Source organism: Ursus americanus, chromosome 16 (assembly GCF_024610735.1).
Source record: "Ursus americanus isolate L20-20 chromosome 16, mUrsAme1.1.p, whole genome shotgun sequence".
Taxonomy (NCBI): Eukaryota; Metazoa; Chordata; class Mammalia; order Carnivora; family Ursidae; genus Ursus; species Ursus americanus.
This window is the reverse complement of record NC_142142.1, coordinates 42,358,639-42,368,631: the sequence shown is the minus strand read 5'-3', so window position 1 is coordinate 42,368,631 and position 9,993 is coordinate 42,358,639.

The window sequence follows — 9,993 nt, the reverse complement described above, 5'->3', positions numbered from 1 at the left end:
GCCCTCGGATCCATTCTGAGCAAATAGGGATTCTATCTCCCATCCTCACGGGCGGTAGCTGTGTGTCCACAGGGCTCCAGAGAGGTGTTTCCGAACTGCCCCCGGATGTGGGTGGTCCCAAAACAGGAGAGGTTACTCCTGGGGCACTGGCCTCGACGCCTCTCCGGGCCTCCTCTGCACCCAGCCCAGATTAGGAGTTGGGCTCTGCAGACGGTGGGATCAGTGCAGGGACCGCAGGCCTCTTGCTGGCCCCACTCGGCTGTGCCGCTGGGCATGCTTACCACGGGCCAGGGCTGGGGTGCACCTTGCAATTCCTGTCAGCTTCTTGCTTTTGGCTTTAGAGACAACAGGTGGAAGGTGGAGGGAAGAGAGCCTGAGGACTCTAGGAAAGCACCCTGGAAACTCCTGGGAGAGAGAATGGTGGTGGTGGGGGGGTGGCTTATCTGGCTTGCCCAGGGCACCCCTATTCTGCTCCTGCCCTTCATCCCCAGGCCGGCCCCTTTCAGCCTGAAACCAGCTCCCCTGCCTGCCTGCCTCACCCTCTCTACCTGCTCAGAAACCCAGCTCCTGCTATTCCTTTGATGACTTCTCCTTAGTTGCCACGAAGAAGTGCTCGTATCAGCAAACAGATGGCGGCTGAGGCATGTAGCATAAAATATATTTATCAAGGCAAACAGCTGTAGCCCATTTCATTCCGCAGATTTCTATTAAAAGTTCTCCAGAGCTACAAGCCGCTCTGAGGCGGATCTGAAGGCAGCCCAGGGAGCACGGCTTTGTGCCGCTCTCCTCCCCCCGCCTTTCTGCGCCGGGCAAAGAGAAGGCGGCCAGGCTCCAGAATTCTCTTTTGCCGGCTTCAATTAAAGTGCGTCCTCGCCTCTCCTGCCTCAGTGGGCGGAGGGGCCCTTCCGAGGGCTCCCGCCTTCCTGGGGCTGTGATAAACAATGGGGACTGGGGGGGGCGTGCAATCCCTGGGTGCTGTGAGGGCAGAGTGGCCACTCTGGGCACCTGTTTGGTCATCCGTCTCCCCCTCCCCCCTCCCCCCAGGACAGGTCCAACTGGCAGGGAGGCAAGCCGTGCTGGAGACCATGACGTGGTCTCTGTTCCCTGCCTCCAGCCATCCTCACACTCTTTCTCGCTGTGCCTCATGCTTGCTTTATTTTGTTTTGTTTTCTGATGGCCAGGACATTGCTGTGGTCTCTCCTTTATTGTGGTTTGGAATTGGGAGAGCTGGGATCTATCCCAGACTGTGCTGTTAATTTGCTTTGAACTTGGGCAATCCATTTCATTTGCCTGGGCTCTTTGTTTCCCCTTGGAGGGATGAGATTGGATTAAAGGAGCAAACCCAAGTGCTTTAGGCGCTGGGCAGGTAACGCAGGTGTATGGCCAGGTGTAGCCAATGCCCAAGAGCACAGTGTACCTTCTTGAGAGGCATTCCTCAACTCAAGACCACGTCAAAGTTGTGCGCATACAATTGCTACTTGGGCCTCTAGTCTGAGAATGCCCCTAGATTCGATGTTTGCGGACATGCCATCAAGCGCTAATATTCTGTAGGAATGATTGGCCGATTGGGCGATAGGGTGATCGATAGGAAAACTAGTACTTCTTGCACTTTTATTTTATTTTTAAAAATAAAATAGCATGGGCTAGGGGCAGAGAGAGAGGGAGAAGCAGACTCCCCACTGAGTAGGGAGCCCAATGCGGGGCTCGATCCCAGGATCCAGGGATCATGAACTGAACTGAAGGCAGACGCTTAACGGACTGAGCCACCCAGGCGCCTCACATTTTTATTTAATAAACTTACTTTTTTAGAGCATGTTTAGATTCACAGCAAAATTGAGAGGAAGGGATAGAGAGTTGCCCTATGTCCTCTGCCCCTACACATGCATAGCTTCCTCTGCAAGCAACAGCAACTGGAGTGAGACTTCGTTACAATCTATGAGCCAGCATGGACCCATCATTAGCACCCGGGCTTCATAGCTGGCAGTAGAGTCCCTCTCAGTTCTGTGCGTCCTGTGTGTTTGGACACAGGTATAATGACACGTAGCTACCCTGTAGTGTCACACAGAGTATTTCCCAGCCCTTCTGTGTTCTGCCTAGTTATCTCTTTCATTGATCCCCCTTTTTTCCCCTAAGATTGTATTTATTTATTTGACAGAGAGAGACAGCCAGCGAGAGAGGGAACACAAGCAGGGGGGGTGGGAGAGGAAGAGGCAGGCTCCTAGCGGAGGAGCCTGATGTGGGGCTCGATCCCAGAATGCCGGGATCACGCCCTGAGCTGAAGGCAGACGCTTAACCGCTGTGCCACCCAGGCGCCCCTCATTGATCCCTTTTGCATTGTTCTAAAAGAGGGATAATGAAGCAAATAAGTGTAGACCCTGCATGTTCTGCGTATCAGTATGGAAACCACACATTGTCCTGAGAAGTCATGTGCTTTAGCAGGTCAGAGATAGGGACGATGGAGTCACACCTTCTGGATTCAAAGCCCAGCTCTGCTTTTTTTTTTTTTTTTTAATTTTATTTATTTATTCGACAGAGATAGAGACAGCCAGCGAGAGAGGGAACACAAGCAGGGGGAGTGGGAGAGGAAGAAGCAGGCTCATAGCAGAAGAGCCTGATGTGGGGCTCGATCCCATAACGCCGGGATCACGCCCTGAGCCGAAGGCAGACGCTTAACCGCTGTGCCACCCAGGTGCCCCCCAGCTCTGCTTCTTAAGAGCTGTGTGATCTCTCACCAATTATTTAATTATATCCCAGTTATGCCTTGGGTAGATTGTTTAAATACACCTCGGTAGATCTCAGTTTCTCCAACTAAAAACATGGCAATAAAAATAGCACCTATGTCATGGAGCTACTGCGAGGATTAAATTGATCCGTCTGAATAATTCATCTAGAATTATGCCTGACGTGGAGTAAGTGCTCAATAAATGCTAATTGGTATTTATTGAGATGACCTTCTGGCTTCAGTGTGTTGGCACCAAATAGGACAAGCAGGCAACGAGTGTTTTTGTCGCGTTAATATTTACAAATAACTGGCGACGGGGGTAAGCCTTATCTCCTCCATCAGACAGATCATCCTTTGGCTTTTGCCTCCAGTCAAAACATCAAACTAAAAATTCTTCTCCTATATGATACACTTATACATGCATCATCTAATTAGTTTGCTTGGAGGGAAAGAGGCAAGTAGTGTCTTCCTTACTTTACAAAGGCAGAAGCACACATTGAAAGAAATTACATAATTTGTTCAAAGGCACTCAGCTAGCGAGTGTCAGCATTAGGATCTGAGTCCAAGATAGTGGATTCCCTTAACGGTGACCTCTCCACTTCGCAGGACTGCTTTTCAACATGCTAACTAGCTGCTTTTGATTGTGGTTAGTTAACATGTTAGTGCCAGAAAAGCTCTGTTGATTTGCAGGGTTTCCCAAACTTGCCCAAAGCATCATTTCAGGTGCTTGTCCAGAACCCTGATTTTTGGGCCCCAATCCAAGCCTATGAAGCCAAATTCCCAGAAGAGAGACCCAATAATCTCTGTATTTAACAAGCACCCCTGTTGATTCTCATGATCAGAATAGTTTGGGAAATAAACCTTGGGCCAGAAAATTCTGCCCAGAGACCTCACTTGTCAGCTTTGCACAGATATTGGAATAGTTGTTTTCGGAAGATGTGATAAGGTCATGAGGGGGAAGGCAAAGAGTGTGGCTAGCTGGAGGGACCAGAAGGACAAACAAAGCAGAGTCCAGGACTTATTAATTCAATTTCCCCAATAGTTATTGAGTTCTTATTTATGAGCAAGGTGCCTTGTTAGGTCCTGCATGTCAGGTCGAGAATGTCACGGAGAGCAAAAGAGCCAGCTCTCAGAATCGCAGAGCATTTCGTGGTTTACAACAATGAATGCGCTCAAGTGCCTGACCTACTTCCAAGGAAGGGTACTGACACCAGGTGAGAATGTCCTCTCTCAATGTCTGATAGATTATGTTCCATCGAATATTGCAATTAGCTTTAAGCTACTCTTTGGTCAATGAGTCCTGTGGGAATATGTGTGGTACAACGGGGCAAGGTGCCAAGAGCTTGGTGTGCAGAGAAAAGCCTGTGCCCGGCCTCAAGTAGCCTTCAGTTCAGTAGGTGAAAAAACAATTGGAATATGTCATTGCAAGATGTAATTCAGGGTAATTATCACTCCATAATTATAGCACTACAGCTAATGGTTAGCTCCCTCTTCAGTTAATGGCATATTAACTTCAGGAAGTATGGACAAATCTCCATGCCCGCCATCATTGCTACCATGAGTGCTCTCCTGCTTCTGCCCTTTTGCTCATGCTGTTTGAATTTGCTGTGTTATTTCCTCATTCTCAAGCTCCACCCATGAAAATTCTACCCATCTGTCAAGGCTCAAGTTAAATCCCATCAAAAAAAAAAAAAAAAATCACGTCTCTTCCTTTCAGTGAGGCTTGACCTCTACACCCTCGGAAACACCAAGTGATCCCTCCCTCATGATTCTCTATCTTGCCCTACAGCTTGTTGTAAGCCTGGAGCCGGTCATGCTGGAGTTTTGCCACTGAATATTAAGCATACAACTCCACCCAGAGCAGGTGTTAGATAATTGTATAGTTCACCAGTTAGCTGATTTGCAGAGGACATAGGTACGATGAAGGCGAGGCTCTAAGTTTAATTCCCGAATGTGGCCTATGTGATCTGGACATTTCAGGTTGTACCTGAGGAAACCTAATTCAAATCATTTTAAGTAATAAAGGGACTTTATAACTCACAGAAATGAAAAACCTGTGGGGGTAATTTCCTCAGCTTCAGGCACAAGTAGATTAGAATTTGTAAATGTTGTCAGGAATCTATTCATCTCCCTCTCTTAACTCTGTTTTTTCCCATGCCAGCTTGATACTTGGGTGGACTATTCCCAGATCGTGGCAAAGATGAGCCCTAACGTCTCTGGGCTTCTCTTCTACCCACTCAGCAAACTCAGAGGGAAGAGAGAGCCCTTATGAAAGTCCAAGTCCCGCCCCTCATGGCGAGTCTGATTGGCCACTGCTGCATCTAAAGGTGATTGGTCCTTCGCTCCCCTGGATCCACAAGAATGGAGACTGAAGACAATGGTGCGTACGTTTCTTATGGGGAGAGGGTGGATGCTGAACAGGCAAAAACAACAGATGTCCCATCCAGAGTTATTTAGCTTTCCATAGGAAAACACTCGAAACAAAGTACTTTCTTAAACACTGATTTCATTTCTGATGCTAAACAGGCATTGTAAAAAATGCATGCATTAATCATAAGATGAACCAGTCCCAAGGCACGTGAAAAGCTCAGTGCAACTTGTCTTCACTATGGAATAGACACCTCAAATCACAACCCATGCACATTTATCCTAAGGAAGTAGTCGGAAGTGCATACAAAGTCAAAGCTGTTAATTGCAGCAATATTTGTAGGAGGCTAGCTACACAATAGGAAATGATATAAATCTCCCAATTAGAGAGATGGCTAAATACATGATAGTACATCCATTAAAAGTGATGTTCTGGAAATGTACTTGATATAGAAAAACGCTCAGGAAATCATGACACAGTGTAACGCAAAATGTGGAGATACAAAAGTATTTGTATATTCCCGTCCCTAGTTTGTTTGAATATACACAGTTGCAGCAAAGGCTGGAAGGAAATACACTGCAATGCTAACAGAGTTTCATCTTTGAAAAGTAAAAGCACCAATGCGTTTTCTTCTCCTTTATATTTTTCCGTTTCCCAATTTTTGCCCAAGAACACTATTATTGCATGATGGGAAAAAAACCATGTTTTATATTTCTAAATTCATGCCTCAGTGTCAGTGCAATTGAAAACGTATTCCATTGAATTTATGGTGACTGCAAAGTGGGACAACCCATTCTCTCTGGGACAGAGCCCAGATTACACACAGAGAAGAGCCTTGCAGCCTGCCCTGCCCCAGGCTAGGCAGGAGGGCACCACTTGCTTCTTTTTCTCATGGGCCAGGTTCCCTGTTATTTCCATATGGGTTTCATCTTCATTTGCTGTTCACTTAGCCTTCGGGGCAGATAACCACCCCTCCTTAATTTATTAATTGATGGAAGGAGAAAGGGAGGGAGGTAGAGGAGAGAGAGAGCGAGTGAGAGAGAGAGCAAGAGAGAGAACCAAAATCTTTCCCCCCTTAGGACTGCAATAAAGGAGCATATGTATCAACTAAAAAAATTTCTTGGCGACAAAAGCTTTTTAATTGAACACAGTCTCTTCAGCCAACTTATGTAAATTCTATCCCAATTTTGGGCATCTATTTTGAGCACAGAGAGAAGCGGTATGAATCTTGCCCTAAAATTGTGCTCAACAGAAGGGGTGACACCATATGGATGCCATGTTATCGGAGCCTGTCACCTGCTAACCGAGATGAGAAATTACAGGTTATAATCGCCTTCCCGCTGCCTGAGCAGCCCTGGTGGGTGGGGAGCACTTTGGGCGTCAAGGTTTGGTGTGACAACCTAACACTTGCCTGGGGCTCTGTAGCCACAGGTGGCTGGGAGGTGGCAGGGTGAAGGATAAGGCGAGCAGCAGGCTCTGCATGGGGGACAGTGCTTGTTTCTACCTCAAAGGAGCTGGATTTCCTCCTCCTACGCTTAAGTGGGAATCTGGCTCTTTCTGTAAACTTTTACCACCTGAGAGCCAGTGGGGGACAGTCTAGGCTGACCCTGAGTGACTCTCCCACGGAAGTCAGGAGACTGGAGGAGATGAGGGAAGAGATCAAGGAGGGTGGTGGATCACTGTGAGCATTGCCACCCATGGGAATTCTCTGCACAAACAACGCCCCCCCCCCCCCCATGTCTCAGGAGAATGATGAGTTTTGGCACGTGACCATGGGCTGTGCAGGAAGTTGCCTGCAAGTCCGATTACAGAATATGGGGGGAGCAAGGGACAGTTGTCTGTCTTTAGTCTACAGGCAGCTTCAAATGAATCTGGAGATTTTTTGCTGGAGGGGTAGGGTATTTATCACAGATAATTGTTTTTCTATTGTTTGTTTATTTTTATTCTTCTTATTTTTTACCTTGTGAATAATTGTTAAATATGATGCAGAAAAAAATAAAGTGGGCACATTTTACACATAGTTTCTATGTAATTTTTCTTCCCAGAGTCACTCCAATTCTTAGGCTGTAGTCAGAGGACAATTCAATTTCAGATGTTTATTATTTCTCTCTCCTTGCCCCTTAGGTAGGCTTAAACTTTGTATCGGCCTGTTCAGCGCACAGATGTTGTCATGTTGATGAGCTAACCGTGGATGACTTGAGTAGTAGCGGGCATACGATGGTTGGTGGCCAGTTATAGAAATAGGAGCTCTCAGAGGACAGGGCTCTGTGTCCCCAGTGCCTTGTAGGGAACCTGGCACAGAATGGGTAGTAAAAAATGTTATTACATACGTGGAGACACAATTTCCAGTTCTTTCTCACCTCTGCTTGAGGAGGGTACTAGAAGCCACTGGAACTGCCTTTGAAAACTGTTGGGTCCCGTAGATAAAGCAACAGGCTAGAAGTTTAAGATTAAGTCCATTGAGGATTTGAAGGCCTTTTACTTTACCAACATTTATTAGTTTTCTCTTTATGAAATGGGGGTGCTGTAAAGAATGACACATATCAAGTGATTGATTAACTCAGGAATTCGACTCCAGTATGCCCATTGATCTTGTTTCTCCTTTGCCTGGCTGAAGAGTGTTGGCTTTGTTGAAGGTTTGTTGAAGACGTAGAAGGAATTTGTTGAAATTCCTTTTAACATTGTTTTAAGGGCTTTGAATGTATTAATTCCCTTTTCAAAAAAAGATTTTATTTATTTATTTATTTAGAGAGACAGCACGCATGCACGTGCGTGTGCTTGCGTGCATGAATGGGGGGAGGGGCACAAGGACAGGGAGAGAGAGAATCTCAAGCAGGCTCCACGTTGAGTACAGACCCAGACACGGGGCTCGATCCCAGGACCCTGAGATCATGACCTGCGCCCAAATCAAGAGCTGGAAGTTTAACTGACTGAGCCACCCAGGCGCCCCTGTGTTAATTCCTTCTACGTCTTCAACAAACCTTGTTGAAATTCCAACAAATCTAAATTTCTATTTAGATAGAAAATAAGTGATGTTGCCCACTCTCCCTCCCTCCCTTCTCTCCTTCCTTCCTTCCTTCCTTCCTTCCTTCCTTCCTTCCTTCCTCCCTTCCTCCCTTCCTCCCTTCCTCCCTTCCTCCCTTCTTTCCTTTTACCATAAATACTCATTGAACACTTAATGTGTACTAAGCACCATGATGTTTATTTGGGATAAAAGAAACAAATGAGGCATAGTTTAAGGAAGGAAGCAAACAACCAAATCTATAGCTGTGGTCTAGTAAAGAGTAAGGATATGCAAATGATTAATCAGAATATAAGGTAATATGTGCAAAAAGAGAAATATGAAAAAAATGTAGGAAGTAGTATAGTGAAGGGAATGGTTAAAATGTTTGTGACAGCCTGAAAAAAGTTTTAAAGGATGAATAGGAGTTTGCCATATGAACCAGGAGTGGGAGGGAAAAAGTTTTAAAGGATGAACAGGAGTTTGCCATATGAACCAGGAGTGGGAGGGAAGGGCATGGCAGGTGAAGGAATCAATCAACATGGCATACCCAAGGAATTTCCAGAGGACAGATGAGAAGAGTTGTTCAAGATGGAAAGCCTCTTAACAATGGAATAACATTTTTAACAAATTACTCTGCAGTAAGGAGCCACTGTAAGCATGTTTCTATCATCAGACTCATCCATCTGTATTGTAACGTTCACATATTTGAGTCTCCTATAAGATTGTGAAATTTTTGAATGAAGAGTTTCTTGTTATCCTTTTTACCTCTAGTGTCTAGTATATACTTTGTGGCCAATATTTGTTGAATAATGGATCAATTAAAATTAATTCTTACGAGGAATCCCAGATGTTCCTCTATATGCCCTTGGCATTTTAGAGAGCTGGATACCCCCACCCCCCAGGGTGAGCCACTGAGGATACTGACTGGCAACTTTCCATGTCCGCAGAGAAGGAACCAGGCTGAGATGTTTTACTGCCGTAGGGAGACTGGCCATTTAACATCAGATCACTACCTAACAATAAGCTTTTTACTTGGTACCAAAGATGAGACGATCGAAGTTGGCTTTGGGATAACTTCCTCACTGTTAATTTTTTTTTTTTTTTTTGCTGTTTCTTTTAGACAAAGGACAACTGACGGGGTTGGGTTGGGGATTAATTCTAACTATAATGGATTTGCTAGGAAATGAAATCTGAAAGCCTTGACGAAAGGTAGTTTTTCAGTAGATAAATATGGGGTTGAGACATAATGGGATAGGATTTCTGTCTAAGGGACCAGCTTTGACAACTAGTGCCTTGGAGAGCCCCAGGGGAAGCACAGAAGGTGGGAATCCTCCTCTGTCTGCAAAAGCAGAGGTCAGTGTGAGTGACTTTTCTGACATACGACCTTGGAAAGCAGGAATTTGACCTCTCTTCCCTCCCCGTAGGGCAGGTTTCTGTGCTCTGCAGGAGGTCCACGAGGATGCCCATGGATGCTGCCCCAGAGTTTAAGCGTCTCGAGGGCAGGAAGGAAGTAGGTCTTCATTTCCCACTTTCTATCTGCAGTGCCTGTCTCAGTACCTGGCACACAGAAGGTGTTCCCTAAATATTCATCGGACTAGAGGAATAAAAATAAGAATTAATACTTGCATTGAGCGTACTCTGTGCCAGACATTGTTTTAAGGGCTTTGAATGTATTAATTCCCTTTTCAAAAAAAGATTTTATTTATTTATTTATTTAGAGAGACAGCACGCGTGCACGTGCGTGCGCTTGCATGCATGAATGGGGGGAGGGGCACAAGGACAGGGAGAGAGAGAATTTCAAGGAGGCTCCACGTTGAGTACAGACCCAGACACGGGGCTCGATCCCAGGACCCTGAGATCATGACCTGCGCCCAAATCAAGAGTTGGAAGTTTAACTGA